This window comes from Emys orbicularis, chromosome 1 (genome assembly GCF_028017835.1).
Source record: "Emys orbicularis isolate rEmyOrb1 chromosome 1, rEmyOrb1.hap1, whole genome shotgun sequence".
Taxonomy (NCBI): Eukaryota; Metazoa; Chordata; order Testudines; family Emydidae; genus Emys; species Emys orbicularis.
The window spans coordinates 207689307-207707136 of NC_088683.1; positions in this window are offsets into that span (position 1 = coordinate 207689307).

Genomic DNA, 17830 nt, shown 5'->3' on the forward strand with positions numbered 1-17830 from the left:
ATTGTATGACATAAAAAAATCTTATTTCCAGAGCTCTGTTTATTGCTTGCTATTTTCTTGGCTTTCCATTTCATTCATATATTTTTAATGTATTTTTATCTCTCTATACGAAAGAGGGTCATCTCTGCCAGCTAAGCTCTTCTGGTAGCATAGCCTAAATGCCCCTCAACGGCCTGTGATTTGAAGTGACCTTGGGACTACCTTTTCCTCTGTTCCCCCAAGGCCAGTAAAAATCATAAAGTGTTAGCTGTAAGTAACTCTGGATTCCTCTGGTTTCTCTGAGATTCTCCTGACATAGATTCTTTAACCTTTGTATTTTACTATAAAATAAAAGGAGTGTGAAGGACCTCTTCCCAAATAACAGCAGCTAAAAATTCCAAGTGTTTCCTCAGTGATTCTCCCAATCAGCATAATCACCATTTAATCAGAGTAATAGTCATGTATTTTCAATCCCTATAACATTGTGTAGATGAAGCTTCTAATGGTTGCGAAGAGTGGCAAGTTTCTTGCAAACACCTTGCTGCTGCTTCCTGGCCTCATGACTGGAATGTTGATGATGCATAATGTTAAGTATCCGATCATCCCTCCACTCAACGCGGGCATCTTTGTAGCTTATTAGAGAGATACTGTCAAAATAAAGAGCAGCAGGCCACCTACATCATTGTTTCAACATCTTCCTTGGACTTCAGCTCAAACAAGCAATGTTTTTTTTACACGTTGTTATTTCTTCTCTCTCGGCGGGCGGGGGGGATGTACCCCCTTCCTTTTCCTACTATGGCAGCAGTACTGAATGCTAACCAGAAAAAACTTGCTCTAGTCACTGATGCTCATTTCTGCTAATATCTTTGAGTGCTAAGCACTGACAAGTTGCCACCTAGCACAGGAGTTGGAATACGCCATTGGCTTAGTTTGGTGGACCCTGCAGCTATTCTGACACATCAGGGAATGCAAGTTCTCTAGCATTATAAAGTAGAACATCTGAAGTTATACACACAGCATGAAGTTGGAGATTTTGAAGTTTCACTCCTCAGAGCATCTTTCACTGGGGATCTCAAAGAGCATTACAAAGGTAATTAAGTGTTAACAGACATGACAAATACATGGAAAGTGTCTTTCCCAAGGTGACACAGTGACTTAGCTGCATCAGGAACAGAACTCAGGTGTCGAACTCCCTATCCCATATTTTAACCACTACATGACATTGCTTCCCTATATAATATTAGTACAGGAGTTACGCTATTAGTAAACAATACCTACAAATAAGTTACTCTGTGTACACCACTGCTGTTTTGGGAACAAACAGTTGTTTTAAGTGATTTTGTTTAAAAATATGCCATGATGCAGCAGTCCAAAGTGGATGGGCCAAATTAAGGCACTGATTCAGAAAAGTTATTAAGAATGTGCTCGTGTCCCATTGACTTCAATGGGAGTACTTGTGTGCTTAAATTTAAGCACATGCTTAAAAGCTTTTAAATTAGGGATGGAATTATTCCCATGCTTAAATTTAAGTACATGTTTGGGAGCATTTACTGAATCAGGACCTAAGAGTCAAAGCTTGAGAAAGTCTAGAGGGCTTAAGATGATGTAACCTTCTTCCAGTCCTTTTAACATGAAGAGTAAAGCGCACCAACTTAGGGTCCATCAGATTCACTTAGACTTAGACTACAGACAAACATTTATCTCCTCACCTTAAATATAACCTCTGAATTTGGCCTTCTGAGTCTATTCATACACCAAGGAACGAGAAGAGAGCAGCAAAACAAACAACTAAACCATGGTGTAAGAATGCATAGATTAAAACTGGCTACTTGTTCCTTCTTATGGCAACTCAACAACCAACTTAAATTTCCTTGCACTAAGTGGGAGTAAGACAGTCTAAAGGACAACATGTGTAAAGCAATGTTTCTCAAACTGGGGTCGCCGCTTGTGTAGGGAAAACCCCTGGCGGGCCGGGCCGGTTTGTTTACCTGCCCTGTCCGCTGCAGGCCAATGGGGGCTGCTGGAAGCGGCGGCCAGTAAGTCCCTCAGCCCGCGCCGCTTCCTGCAGCCCCCATTGGCCTGGAGCAGTGAACCGCGGCCAGTGGGAGCCGCGATCGGCCGAACCTTCGGACGGGGCAGGTAAATAAACCGGCCCAGCCCGCCAGGGGCTTTCCCTACAGAAGCGGCGACCCCAGTTTGAGAAACACTGGTGTAAAGGGAATCTAAGTTTTATCATCTTACCTGTCATCTCTGAAGTTGGCCAGGTGGCTCCAAGATACAAATGAAAAGAAAGGCAGCATACTTCATTGTACAATATTATGAGAGAAATAACACCTCACATTAAAAACAAAGCAACTTTCTGACTACAAAATAGCTAAAGAAATCTAAATAAAATTTTCTAAAATAATTCTTCTGAGCAGATAATTTGCCATTTAGGTTACAGCCCAAACTGAAGCATACGTATTGAATTATTATATGAACCATATTCTTTATTATTTGCTAAGTGCTAACTAACAATATGGTCAGCACTGAATAAGACACAAAGTAAACCACTTCCCTGTCCTGAGGAGTTTGCAAACTACATGATGAGGAGATTGACAGTCTCTCCATAGTTAAGAACATTTCCATTATAAGGCAGAAATTCATCCACTTCTAACTCCTGACATTCAAATCCCTCTGTTTTTTAATTTTTAAGGTTAACTCTCAGGGTGAAGGAGAGGTGTTTTACTATGTTTGAAGGGAGTTCATGAAAGACTTAGCATAACAAACAGTACAATATTAGCTTTTGAAATGCTGACAGAATGTATTAATATTTCTTTCCACCTTTTACATTGCTAATGTAATCAAATTTTAACTCACCCCTTGGTGGAGAACTAATATAGGTGAAGCATGGGAACCTATAACTAACTAGCTTCCTTATTTGGAATTTAACAGCTTGCTCTAGATATTAGGTGAAATCCTGGCCGCATTGAAGTCAATGGGAGTTTGGCCCGTTACTTCAGTGGGGCCAGGATTTCACCTACTGTCCACTAATTATTTGGAAGGGGTGCTAGAGATGCATGAGACAGGTAACACAGGTTACTACCTGTAGCTGTGTGGAGTACACATGCATGAGTAGTGTGATTTTATTTCTTTTCCATTTGGCTAGGCAGAAGACTTTTCTTTTCCTTTTGTAATGACCTGGGATAATTCTGAAACATGTAAATCTTACAAAGCAACATTTAAAAATCCACCTATAAAAGGACATACTTAATAGCAAATACCTAAATACAAAGCAATCCAGGGGGGTCATGAATTAGGGATTGATTACTAAGAAGTATCTTCTTTTGTTATTATTATAAATGAATTGTGTATTTGTTTGCAAAAAGGTAAGCAGTGTGAGCCAGAATATTACTATTACTAACAGTTTCCTCACTGTAATGGCCCTGATTCAACAGAGCACACAAACACATGCTTAACTTTAAAGGCATTCTTTAGCCACATTGACTGTAGAAGCGATGGTGGCGGCAGGAAGCAGATTAACCTGCAGAGCTTCTCAGCTCCCAAAGATTTTTCTCCAGCACAGCTCCTTTCTCTCCAGATTCCCTCACCCCTTGACTCCCGTTTCATTTTTGCTCCTCCTAAAACATTACTAAATTAGGTAATTAGAAGGGCAAGTACTCTAGTTTGAGCCTCTGAATCCCACAAATTCATTAAATGAATGGAAATTATACAGAAGCAGATGTCTATACCTTGCAGGTCAGTGCCCCATTGGAGAAGAAATCAGTGGTGTAGAGTCTGGGTATTTTCTTAGTGTAAATTATTTATATTTCATCAAATGCACCAGTTCTTGAACAGAGGTGGCCACAAACAGAATGCATACAATCCCTTCACACTTGGTTCCTAGGGGCCAACTGTGATTTGATTCTAGATAGAGGCACTAAGGATACATCTACACTTGAAAGTTGTTGCAGATTTTGTGTATCCAAAACAACGTTGTGCGAGCAGTAGATCCATACCACATTGTTATCGCAGATTAAGCCACGTCCCTGTGGAATCTTGCATCCATAAAGTGCTGTATTGTTTTGAAATAAGTGCTCAGAATGCTGAGCAGACAACCCATCAGGTATTGCGCTGCCATTAGGCTCTGTGTATTCTAGGATTTTCCTGAATGCATGTTGTGATTTGGGTCAAACTAAATACTTCCTATTTTCCTTCTCATTTCATTCCATCATGTCTTGTTACAACAGAGCAAACTGTGCTACTGCTTGAAAATGCTCATCCAAAAAGAAAACCGCATCATAAAACGAACTACAAATAAATGATTTCCTCAAAAACTGTGTACTGCTCAGAGACTAAGATAAAGAACTTTTAAGACTATGTCATACCAACACATGGTATCTCCTGCCATTACAATATGTATAAAAAAGAATATTCATTCAAACTAACAACTTAAAAATGAAGACCATTAACACTGAAGGGAAGGTAGAAAAGTAGTCAAATACCCACGTATTTCATACCGTCTCAAATTCACAGGTGAGAAATATTAGGCCATGGCTACACTTGCAGATGTAGAGCGCTTTGGGTTAAACCAGCCGTCGGAGAGTGCACCAGGGAAAGCGCGGCAGTCATCCACACTGACAGCTGCAAGTGCACTGGCGTGGCCACATTTGCAGCACTTGAAGCGGCATTTGGAGCAGTGCATTATGGGCAGCTATGCCACAGAGCACCTCTTCCCATTCTGGCGATGTGGCTTGTGGGAAGGGGGTGTGTGGCATTCTGGATCCTGTCCCAATGCCCCATGATGTATCGCTTCGCATCCCAGAAATCCCTGTGTTTCCGTCCACATTTGGCGCCATCTTTCAACGGTTTCTGTGCAGAGCGTGCTTTGTTTTCCCTTTTGGTCTGCAGGAATGGAGCCCGAAATGCTGCGGAACATGCTGATGAGTCTCGCCAGCACGTCTCGCTTGGCAGTTGAGTTACTGCTTAAGATCCAAAGTGACAGTGAGGAGTCCGACGATGATATCGAGTCGCGTAACACATACGACACGGAATTGCTTGTCTCATTCACGGACATGCTCTCCACCGTGGAACACCGCTTTTGGGCTCGGGAAACAAGCACTAAGTGGTGGGATCACATCGTCCTGCAAGTCTGGGATGACGAGCAGTGGCTGCAGAACTTTCGGATGAGAAAAGCCACTTTCATGGGACTGTGTGCTGAGCTCGCCCCCATCCTGCGGCGCAAGGACACGAGATTGAGAGCTGCCCTGCCGGTGGAGAAGCGGGTGGCTATTGCAATCTGGAAGCTGGCAACTCCAGACAGCTACCGATCGGTCACAAACCAGTTTGGAGTGGGAAAGTCGACGGTTGGAATTGTGTTGATACAAGTTTGCAGGGCCATTAATCGCATCCTGCTCAGAAGAACCGTGACTCCGGGTAACGTGCATGACAATGTGGCCGGCTTTGAACAAATGGGTTTCCCTAACTCCGGAGGGGCGATAGATGGGACGCATATTCCTATTCTGGCACCAGCCCACCTAGCCTCCGAATACGTTAACCGAAAGGGGTATTTCTCCATGGTTCTCCAGGCGCTTGTGGATCACTGTGGTCGTTTCATTGACATTAACGCCGGCTGGCCTGGAAGGGTGCATGACGCACGCATCTTTCGGAACACTGGCCTGTTCAAGAAGCTGCAAGCCGGGACTTTTTTCCCAGACCAGAGGATCACCGTAGGGGAAGTCAAAATGCCCATTGTGATCTTTGGAGAACCCACTTACCCTTTAATGCCGTGGCTCATGAAACCCTTCACAGGGAGCCTGGACAGCAGCCAGGAACGGTTCAACTACAGGCTGAGCCAGTGCCGAATGACTGTGGAGTGTGCTTTTGGCCGTTTGAAGGGCTGCTGGCGCTCTCTTTATGGGAAGCTGGACTTGACCGAAGACTGCATCCCCATGGTTATATCCACGTGCTGTGCCCTCCATAATATTTGTGAAGGGAAGGGTGAAAGCTTCACTCAGGCATGGGCCTCGGAGGTTCAACACCTGGAGGCTGAATTTGCACAGCCAGAGAGCAGGGCTAGTAGAGGGGCCCAGCGCAGGGCTGCAAGGATTAGGGATGCCTTGAGGGAGCAATTTGAGGCTGAAAACCAGCAGTGATATCTGGTGCTCTGCACGGGAGTTAAGTGCAGTGGCTGTGTTTGGTACACTGACTTGCAGTGCTTGTTGCTTTCCTGGGCTAAGGTCTATGTTGCTTTATGCACTAATAAAGTATGTTTTCAAAGTAAAAAACTCCATTTATTGAAAAGAAAATTCATTTATTGAATAAAAACCAAAGTAACACAAAAATACCGAAAGGGCAAGGGGGTGGGGTGGGGACCGGTTCACCCATAGGCTTGAGTATGTCCTGATTTCATACTCTCGAATCCTGTCTGGAGTGCTGTGCACTGAGTGCTGCACTTCAGGATGGCTATAAGGCATGTTGAGGGGGGTTGAGTGCAGTGGGTAAGGGTCATAGTTTTCGTGGGTGGGTGGTGAAGCTACGGGTGTAGGAGGCAGCTGGGGACGGTAAGAACCCAGATGTTGGGGAAAGTGGGTTGGAGGGGACATGGGGGCACAAGGGGAAGAGTTTTGGGACAAGGGCTGCGGGGGAGGCCAGTGCGGTAGTGCTCCGCCTGCATGGCGATGAGCGCCTGGATAGAGTCCGCTTGGCGCTCCATTATGCTAATCAGCCATTCTCTGCTTTGCCGCTGGTGCATCGCGTTTTCCTGGCGGATCCTTCTTTCGCTCTCCCTCCACTTCTGTGCCTTTCAATTCTCATTTACAGACTGCTGCATGACTTCATGCAGCATGTCTTCTTTGCTTTTACATGGCCTCTTCCGGAGTCTTCTCAGTCTGTCGGACGGTCATAAGAATGACGGCTGAGATCTCAAGGTTGCACCTAGACAGGCAAAATGCAACACTTAACAGAGACAGCATTGTACACACCAGACAGAGCAATGATTCCCCCGCACTTAAGGAGGGCAATCACAAAAACCATATTTTGCCTGTCCCAAAGCGAGCGCACATAACCCATGGGAGCCCCAGAAATGGTGAGTAAGCACAGGGTCCATGGGGACTGATTGTTTCATGGCTGTACAGTCCTCTGGGTTTCTGTGCCTTGGGGAGAGCCAACAGCTGCAGGGGGCACCTACACTGAACACTGTCCCAACATTCTCCACAGGAGTTCATCCTGGAAGATATCTCACTGCTGAGGGTGACCAGGGAAGCAAGGGAGGGTCTTCTACTACAATGCGGCTTCCGCCCTGGCCCATACGCAGCTTGCCTGTGTGCAGCAATGGTCCCCCCGCCCCTCACGGCACAGTGGCGTGGACACATTAGCCTGACTGGGACAAGAACCACGCTGGCTCTTCCAATAAACCTGCGCAGGCGCATTGCCCAGGTTCTGGCTGAGACTTTTGAAGAGATCACCGATGCCGATTACCGCGATGTGATAGACCACATCAATGCGCTATTCTGCATCTAGGCATGCATGCAGCCTAACCCTCCTCGCCCAAAGAACCCGTACCTAAAAACTTCCTTCCTGAAAAGAAAGCCGCTTACCAGGAACCTCCTCTGTTGTTTGTCCTTGCCCAAGCACCGGACGCCACGACTGGCTGCCTTCCTCCTGGCTCGAGAAGAGCTCCTGGCTGTATGCATCTAGGGATTCCGGGGTGTCTCCCCCTGCCTCAGCACCATTGCTCGAGCTTTCCTCCTCCCCCACCTTGCTGTGCTGGGCTCAGAAGTGTCCATGGTGGTTGTTGCAGGTGGGGTCGCCCCCAAGTATCGCGTCCAGCTCTTTGTAGAATTTGCAGGTCGTGGGGGCAGCACCAGAGCGGCCGTTTGCCTCATGGGCTTTGGGGTAGGCATTCCGCAGTTCCTTCACTTTAACCCAACACTGCACCGCATCCCGGTCATGGCCCCTGTCCATCATGGCCCTTGATATGTGCCCAAAGGTATCGTAATTCCTACTGCTGGAGTGCAGCTGGGACTGGACAGCTTCCTCCCCCCAAACACTGATGAGGTCCAGCACCTCGCCATTGCTCCATACTGGGGATCGCCTGGCGCGTGGAGGCATGGTCACCTGGAAAGATGCGCTGAGAGCACTCCACGCCTGGCTGAGCAAACAGGAAGGGGATTTTCAAAATTCCCAGGGAATTTAAAGGGCGGGTCTGATGCTTGGTCACCTGAGGACAGGGCAGCAGAGTTCAAAAGTGATGACCAGAGTGGCTAGAACAGGCATTGTGGGACACTTCTGGAGGCCAATCAGAGCGCATTAGGAGTCCACACTGGCACCACGGTGCTCCAGCGAGAGCACAACAAACGTTATTCCTCTGGGGGAGGTGGAGTACCAGGAGCGCTCCAGCCGCGGAGTCAGAGCGCTCTACGTGCCTTGCCAGTATGGACAGGGAGTGAGGTAGAGCGCTCTTGGCAGCTTTATCGCGCTATAACGCGCAAGTGTAGCCAAGGCCTTAGATGGCACATTAAAATGACAACAGCAAAAACAAGCTGAGTTGCAGCCTGGAGATCACAGCCTACACAGGTGGTGCACATAGGGGTTTGCAAGGGACACGTTCCCATATGCTTCCCTGCAGAAGCCAGAAGGAATTTATGTGGACAATACAGGGGTTATAGAACATCACTACACATGTAACTGTACAGTCACAAGTATAGACGGACCCCAAAATACACAGGGTTGGAGTTTGTGGGCTTAGTGGAGGAACTGAGTTTCAGGGAGGGAAATAATGTGCACCAGGAGAAGGAGGACGTTCCAGAATGGAAGAAAACATACGGGTGAGAGAGTAGAAGAAACTAAGGCCCAGTCCTGCAAGCAGCTCCACACAGGCAGAAGCTGACACCTGCCCAAGTGCCCAGAGCCCCAGCACAGTCAATAGCGTTCTGCATATACCCAAGGTTCCACCAAGGCTGAGCAGCTTGCAGAACAAGAGAGTAGGGAGGACGTCTTCATTAGAGAATCATAGAATATTAGGGTTGGAAGAGACCTCAGGAGGTCATGTAGTCCAACCCCCTGCTCAAAGCAGGACCAACCCCCAACTAAATCATCCCAGCCAGGGCTTTGTCAAGCCTGACCTTAAAAACCTCTAAGGAAGGAGATTCCACCACCTCCCTAGGTAACCCATTCCAGTGCTTCACCACCCTCCTAGTGAAAAAGTTTTTCCTTATATCCAACCTAAACGTCCCCCACTGCAACTTGAGACCATTACTCCTTGTTCTGTCATCTGGTACCACTGAGAACAGTCTAGATCCATCCTCTTTGGAACCCCCTTTCAGATAGTTGAAAGCAGCTATCAAATCCCCCCTCATTCTTCTCTTCTGCAGACTAAACAATCCCAGTTCCCTCAGCCTCTCCTCATAAGTCATGTGCTCCAGCCCCCTAATCATTTTTGTTGCCCTCCACCGGACTCTTTCCAATTTTTCCACATCCTTCTTGTAGTGTGGGGCCCAAAACTGGACACAGTATTCAAGATGAGGCCTCACCAATGCTGAATAGAGGGGAATGTTCACGTCCCTCAATCTGCTGGCAATGCCCCTACTTATACAGCCCAAAATGCCGTTAGCCTTTTTGGCAACAAGGGCACACTGTCGACTCATATCCAACTTCTCATCCACTGTAACCCCTAGGTCCTTTTCTGCAGAACTGCTGCCTAGCCACTCGGTCCCTAGTCTGTAGCAGTGCATGGGATACTTCCGTCCTAAGTGCGGGACTCTGCACTTGTCCTTGTTGAACCTTATCAGGTTTCTTTTGGCCCAATCCTCTAATTTGTCTAGGTCCCTCTGTATCCTATCCCTACCCTCCAGGATATCTACCACTCCTCCCAGTTTAGTGTCATCTGCAAACTTGCTGAGGGTGCAATCCACGCCATCCTCCAGATCATTAATGAAGATATTGAACAAAACCAGCCCCAGGATTGACCCTTGGGGCACTCCGCTTGATACCGGCTGCCAACTAGACATGAATCCATTGATCACTACCCGTTGAACCCAACGATCTAGCCAGCTTTCTATCCACCTTATAGTCCAAGGGAAGCAGAGGGAGTGTGAGGGTAAGAGAGGAGAGGAGAGGTGTAGGGCTGGATGGGGTTGTACAGAGTTTTGAACGCAAGGACAAGATGTTTGAGTTGGATATGGAAGGTGAGAAGATGGTGAAGGGCTCCAAAAAGGGGGATCCATGTGGTTTAAGAGGGTGAGGATGGTAATTTTAGCTGCTGCACTATTCTGAATAGATTTCACTGCAACAAAATGGGAATCAGGGAAACTAGAGAGAAGGAGGTAGCAGTTGTGAAGGCAGGAGATAATCAAGGTATGGATGAGCATTTTAGCTGGAGAGCTAGAAAGGAAGGGTCAGTTATTAGAAATGTTGTGGAAAAAGAAATGGCAGGTTTTCTCATAAAGGGTTATGATAATGAAAACACTGACAGGCCCTTAACTATGGCAGCCCTGCTGGGTGCCTGCAAAATATTGCAGATTTTAATTGCTTATGCATACAACTTTTATCAGTGTTCTGAGTCACGACCCTTTTTAGGATTATTCTGTTTGACCACAGATCGGGGGAAATCATAAAGTGTCATGCAAATGACCTTGTCCCCAGAACAACCTGTGTTATTTTCACTGATATTCAGTATTTAGATTTTAATGCAAACAGATAGATGGGCAGACACATGGACAGCAGCTAGATGGGGGCGGGGGGGAAGAGAAATTGACAAAAAAGTAAAGACAGGGACTGACAGAATGAGGAATAGATAGAGAAGTACCTGAACAGAGGTAAACTGATATTTCAATGCAGATTGCTTGGGAGAGGTTAATGAATGACAGGCAGAAAGAGAAATGGGAGTATGGAACTGGAGAAAAATAAAAAATTAATGTTAGAAGTAAAACCTGTTTTATTTTAAATTCCATTCTAGCATTTTTCAACTGGCATTATATAAAAGGCTTGATTCAGGTCCAGAATGCCTTGTTTTTTCAGATGTTTCATTGTTAGCTGGGGGCTGGTGAAGGATATACATTGCTTCTCTCCCATCTGCTGTTCATTTCATAAACTGCAGTCAGAAGATGGTCATCAGTCAACACCCAGGTTATTTTTTGTGTGGTACAGTTGGAGTATTTATTTGGAAATTTCAACTACTGACCAAATTCCATCTTCATTTATACCTGTACCCATGCCCTCGCCCATTTAAGGGTTGCACAGAAGCACTGCACAGCAACTGGACACAATTTGGCCCAGGGAATGGAATGATCCAATATATATTCAGTGTTAACACTTTCTATTCTTTGAACCACAAAGATACTGTTCTGCTATTGCTCATTATTTAAAGATAGCTGTGCATACTCATACCAAAAACTAGTACACAGATACCAAAACTGCAGTCCATTTATACAGAGCAGAACTAAGAAATGTATCACATCATACATTTATAATACTATAGTACGCTACAGGAACTGGATAATTTGGCCTCTGCTGAAGAGCTCATCACAGACAGTATCACTTCAGAGATATTAGAGGCACAACTGATAGTGATGTCTATAGTTAAAGTTTCCTAACACTTTCCATTATAACTTACAAGCCCTATTTTCAGCTGCTTAAAACTTTGCCAAAACCTTTCAACATTTGGTCTGATATTTTCCATTGTTTCCCGAGGCTGGTCACCCCCATTCCCCTACACCCTCCGCGGCTGGCCCCCAAGTTTCAGCTAAAATGGATTAGCCTTTCCTGAGAATAAGGTTACAGGAAAATAGGTAGTTTTGCTAGTGTCACAAAGTTTTTTTCCTCTTTCTCTTTGAAGAGCTCTATCAACTCATTGCTTTGGAACAGGGACTTGAAATTTGGCAGTGGGACGATCCCAGCATCAGTGAGTTGCAGTTTGCTGTCCCTATGAAAACACTCACAAATTTGGCCAAGTTAGAAGAATCTGAAAGTGGTCATTTGCACATGCTCAACAGAGCTGCTTAGAGCCTTGCTCCAAAAATCCTGCAACATGCCAACTGCATTGAGCATACTCCCAGGCCCCACAATCCTTTCTGTCTTTTAGGAACACAGCTAGAGCACTGACACTTGTCAGTGACAGCACACGAGCTAACACCATCACAGCAGCCCCTTTGGAACAAAAGAAGATAAACTGAGCTAGGAGTCAGAAGAACAGGAGTTTTATTCAGTCTTTCCACTAACTAGGGTTAAAGACTGTTAAATGCACAGAATCATTATTGTTGATCAAGGCCTCATACCTCCACCTTAGGAAGCAGCCCCCTATCATCCTCTCCCCTTCCCCCACTTTAGAGATGGGGTAATTTAGAGGTTGTACATTTCACGTCAGGTAGAACTAAGAAAAGGATCCTGTCTGTAAAATGGCAGATTCAAGTCTGATCTGCTTAGCCACGTTGCCTTTCAGAATGAATGCACCAAATCTTTGTGCTTGGCTGTGCTGCCTGTCTCCACTAGACCATAATCCCTTATGACACAGGGACAGAACCTAGGAATTCTGATTCCCAACATTTGTCTGCTTTCTACCAAATAGCTGTGCAACCAGCTGGCAAAGTTTGTGTCACATCCCTTTCCAGGGGTTAGTCCACAGACAAAACAAACAAAAACAAACAAACAAACAACCTTACCACTGCTACTAGTTCCTTCTTTAGCTCAAGTGATAGAGATCTGTACTGTGGATCTAAATGAATTAAAATCTGTGATGACCTTTATAAGACATCAAGATTTCACATGTTGGAAAGAAATTTATATTTTTCCAGATGTATTAAAAGAAAAAGAAACCTAGGAAATTACAAAAACTATGTTGTGAAGTAAAGCACTAAAAAATTACCAAGTGGCAGGATTAAGATTGCTTATGCATCCTTAATTCTTTCCCCATACATGTAAACATTATGATGCAGTCTTCAGTTACATGATCACATACTCTGGTTCTACCAAACTCCTGCCTCATTCAGTGCACATGATAAGAAGAGAAAAGTTGTGCTTGTGTGGTTAAGGCACAAGACTAGGATCCAGGTGAACTAGCTTCTATTCCTGGCTCTGTTTCAGTCTTCTTATGTGATACTGGGCAAGATCACCATAATGCATATGCACAAAGGGGTGAAATTAAAGTTGCAATGGCAACCTTAGTTCTGGTGTTTCCTAATTTTTGAGTGCCTGACTTTCCAACCTTGACATTCTTTTAATGTAGTTGTTTATACCCTTCTTGTTATAGAATTGCTCATTGCAAATTGCTTTGAAAATCCTTTAATGTATACAGCCTACAAAGTAGCCCCTAAGGGGTATGTGTGCTATACAGACGCTGCTGATAGATATTCTAAAATAGATCCCCTCTTGTGTATCCCCAGGTGAAAGTGGTTTCTGGAAAGAGAAAGAAAAAATATAAGTATGTGTATGTATATTAACATGCCAAATTTACTATCCAGTTTCAGATGCCATCACCATCCTCTACGGCAGGGATCGGCAAGCTTTGGCACACGGCCGGTCAGGGAAATCCACTGGCAGGACGGGACGGTTTATTTACCTGCAGCGTCCGCAGGTTTGGCCGATCGCAGCTTCCACTGGCCACAGTTTGCCGTTCCAGGCCAATGGGGGCTGCAGGAAACATTTTCAGCACATCCCTCAGCCCACGCCACTTCCCGCAGCCCCCATTGGCCTGGAGCAGTGAACTGCGGCCAGTGGGAGCCGCGATCGGCCAAACCTGTGGACGCTGCAGGTAAACAAATCGTCCCGGCCTGCCAGTGGATTTCCCTGACGGGCCGCGTGCCAAAGGTTGCCGATCCCTGCTCAATGAACACATACCTGGCCCATCAGCTCTAGGATTAACAGCCTGAGGCTCATTCTGATTTCGAGTAAGCAGAATTCATACCCCACCTGTAGTGGAACATTTTAAATACTAGATTTTATATTTGAAAGTATTACATTTTACTCAACTAATTTTAACATGAAATTCACGGGTTGGTAAGAAGAGAGTGGAAATCTTGAGGAGGCACCACTGAACATTTAAGTGGTAGCAGAACTACAGTACAATTTGCTTCCTACTTTACTATCCATAAAAGAAGTCTTTATTGTAATGCTGGCTCTAAATACAGTGCACACTACATTTTCAGCTTTTCTACGTAATGAAAGTATGCTCTGCATAAAAGCTAGTTATTCATTTATTCCTTCCATTAGGGACTTCATTACTAAAGAGCCCAATTAACAAACAACAAAAAAGGGAAATTATGTACAGTACTTTTTGTTTATTGCAAGGAGACAATCACTGAAAGATTATTATGTACACTGATTATAGAATTAACACACTGCTGTTCTGTGGCTGGATTTAGGGCTTACACACATCCAGGCTGGAAAAGACCCTTTTGAAATCACAAAGGTAACCATATTGGCCATAGTCCTTGTTATAAATCACAGGAACAAGCAACATTGCCTCTTGATCAGAGGCACTAATACACAAACATAAATGGGCATATGCAGAATCTGATTCTGCTCACACACCTGTATAAATCAGGAATCACTCCACTCAAGTGAGTGGATTTAAACTGATGTAGATAAGAGGAAAAACCAGGCCTGTGTCATTTCTGTGATGATCCAAAAACTGTTAGAGGGTCTTGTTGGGGGCTTTTTTTCTACCATAACAAAATACTTATGTTTATGGAGTAACAAAATTAAAATGAAGAAATTCAATGTGTGCAGGAGCTCTTCTAAATATTTCCTACAGCAGAATTATGTGTTTTGTCCCATCTCAAAAATACCAAACCCAGTGATGTTAATGAGAGCTTTGTCATTGATCTCATTGGGATTAAGATCTGGCCCCAATGGCAATATTTGTGTATGAAGCACTGGGACAAACTCAAGTTTTTTCAAGATGAGTAATAAGGCGGGGGCGGGGTGGAAGACAAAGAAAGCAAAGTGGGGAGCAGAAACAAGTGAGCAACAGAACAGTCGGTGCCAAGATCCTGGTTAACAATGAACACAACCAGGAAAGAAAAGCAAATCTGCAGATTTGAAAGAAAGTAGGACAAAAAGGCAAATTAATGTCATAATTAAGACAGAGCCATAGAGAACAGCAGGAGTCCATCACCACCATTGTTCCTAGACGCAACGTAACAGAGAATTGGAAGAGATGGGAGCATGTTTTAAAATTGTTACAAAGGTTTAGAGACAGGTAGCAAAGATATGAAAACAATATCGTGTTCTTCAAGTGTATAACACCACATTAGCAAAGAAAGGAAATGAGACACTCATCATGCAAAAATTCTTAATGTTTAGGAGCAGTTGCAATCCTAAACAGAACATTATTTCAGAACAGAAACACTTTTGGTCTCATTCTAATTTGTCAGCAAATGAGAGAGAAAAGATTATATAACAGATTTGAGACTGAAGCCACAAAACTGAGCCTGTGAACACTGAAAGTGATCTACTTATAGAGAAAACTGTATTTAGTCTGACTGGTAGAAGACCGGAAGAAAGCCTATTTAAAGAACCTGCTCTGTGTTTGCCAAGAGCTAGAGACATCTGCAGGGCCTCAAAAGCTACAAAAATCACAAATAAAGATAGGGGCCGAGCAAATTACAGATGAACTGGTATGGGCTATTAAACACAATTTTAGCATCGCATGTTCAGAATCCAGCAGCTATGAGAGAGCTGGCACAAAGCAACAGTCACTTCTGACCCCTCCCTCCCCCCATTGTGAGAAAGAGGAAAAAACACCACCACCACATCATTGAGAACTTGCGTGGAAAAGCAAATCATCTCCCAAACATGCAGAGTAACATAAACATAACAGGAGCAGGGCACATTAAATCTCCCAGTGTCAAAGAACTGATTGCACAATGCCATAAAGCAGTGCGGAGCACCCCCTACGGCGGCATAGAGGAACATTCGGGGGGTGTAACGGACCAGGCCAGCCCCCACAGGGGGCAGGGAGTGAGCGCCATCCAGCCCCACCCCAACTCTGCTCTGGCCCCGCCCCCAGCTGCAGCCCCAGCTCCATGCCTGGCCCTGGCCCCAGCCTCAGCGCAGATCTGCACCCAGCTGGGATCTCGGCTGCCAGCCTCCACGGCAGCTCCATTCCCAGCCCCACCCCTGCCCCCAGCCTCGGCTCCATTCCCAGCCCGGGGCCAAGGCTGGGAGAGGGGGCAGGGCCAGGAGTGGAACTGCACCCAGCCGAGGGCCTGGCTGCTGGTCCCCACCATGGCCTGTCTGCAGCCCGCTCCCAGCCCAGCCTTGGCTCCTGGCGGCGGCTCTGTCCCGGCCCAGACCCACCCCCAGCTGCGGCCCCAACCTTGGCCCCCAGCTGCGGCCCCAACCTTGGCCCTCTTACCCCTGTCCACATCTCCCCACTCCTGGCCCCAGCTCCAGGGGGAGGGGGCGCGGCAGACAGGGGTAAGATGGGGCACGACCCTCAGTAGTCTGGGGACCACTGTCATTAAGCCTTCTAGAGTCTAGTACAATTCTGTGGTATACATCACATCTACATAGACTCAGCAGCCATCTTTGTCCTACAAGGATGCAGGAAATACCATTTATAGTGACACATTCACACCTGAGTGATCACTTAAGTAGCTGGCAGGACCATAATAAAAGTCATCCTTTTCTCTCAGTCAGAGCTTCTAAAATCTCCAAATCCTAGTAATCTGAGGGCACACCAATCATGTTACAATCTTCTGAAGGCAAATTTGCTAAAAGCGTATAGATCACTAAGGCATGCAAGACACTTGTATGAAAAAAGCACTCAGAAATTAGTACCAGACACAGGCCTAGCTGATGGTAAAGCCTGAGCTTCAATGGGATAAATGGCATTGATCCAGACTGATTAAGATCAAGCAGCCACTGCTGGATCAGACTTACATGTTTCAAGACTGGTAACAAGGGCAGCCTTTGCTGGGACATTGTACAATAAATATTTGCAAGAAGAGTGAAGTGAAAAAAAGGGGGACCTAGTATACTGTCTCTTAAATTAGATAGTCATGATCAGACTCACCATTCCTTCCACTGACACCAGGCTCTAGGTCGCTCAAAAGAGGAGGCTGATGTCCCAAAGCCGTAAAGCAGATATGTGGTTTTAGTTCTGTTAGTACGTTATTAATTATTTCTCATTTGTATTATGGTAGCACCCAGGAGCTACAATCAGAATCAAGGCCCCATTTTGCTGACAGCTGTACTTATAAAATATTGTACTGCATTTGTAAAATAAAAGAATTACTAAATCTTATGGGATTGTAAAATGCTAATTTCCAAGTTATTCTTCCTAAGCAGTAGCAGACACACAAAGAATAACCCTTGTGGTTACCACATCACTTTAGAGCATTCAGATCATGTGCAAAAATGGAAGGGAGGGAACATGCAAAACTGAGTTGTCACAGTCCCATAATGCATTCTGGGAATTAAACTCCAGTGTGATTTTAAATTTTAAAGAGCTAGAACAGTGGGATCTAGAGGAGGAGATAATTGGGCCAGCTACTCCAGAATAGGGGGAAAGGGTCATCTCTAGAAGAGGCCAGGAAAATAAGTTTGGGGACCAGTAGGCCAATTCAGGCTGGTATGTACAAATGCTGCAAAACTGTCATGCACTGAAAGCTTTGCAGTAACCCTATTCATCAGGCAGCATAATGTGTAACTTGCCTGTTTTCATGATAGTGGTGGCTGTATTGGGGGGGGGGGAGAATCCCATTTAAAATGAAACATTTTCAGAAAATTTACGGACTGCAGAAAGCTGGAATATCATTACAGAAAATTCATGGCAGATTGTGGTGAGCATTGTAGTGTCTAACAGAATGTTAACAGAGAAAAAATAAATCAAAGCTAATCATATGATGAAATCCATTCCCCACAGCTTTCC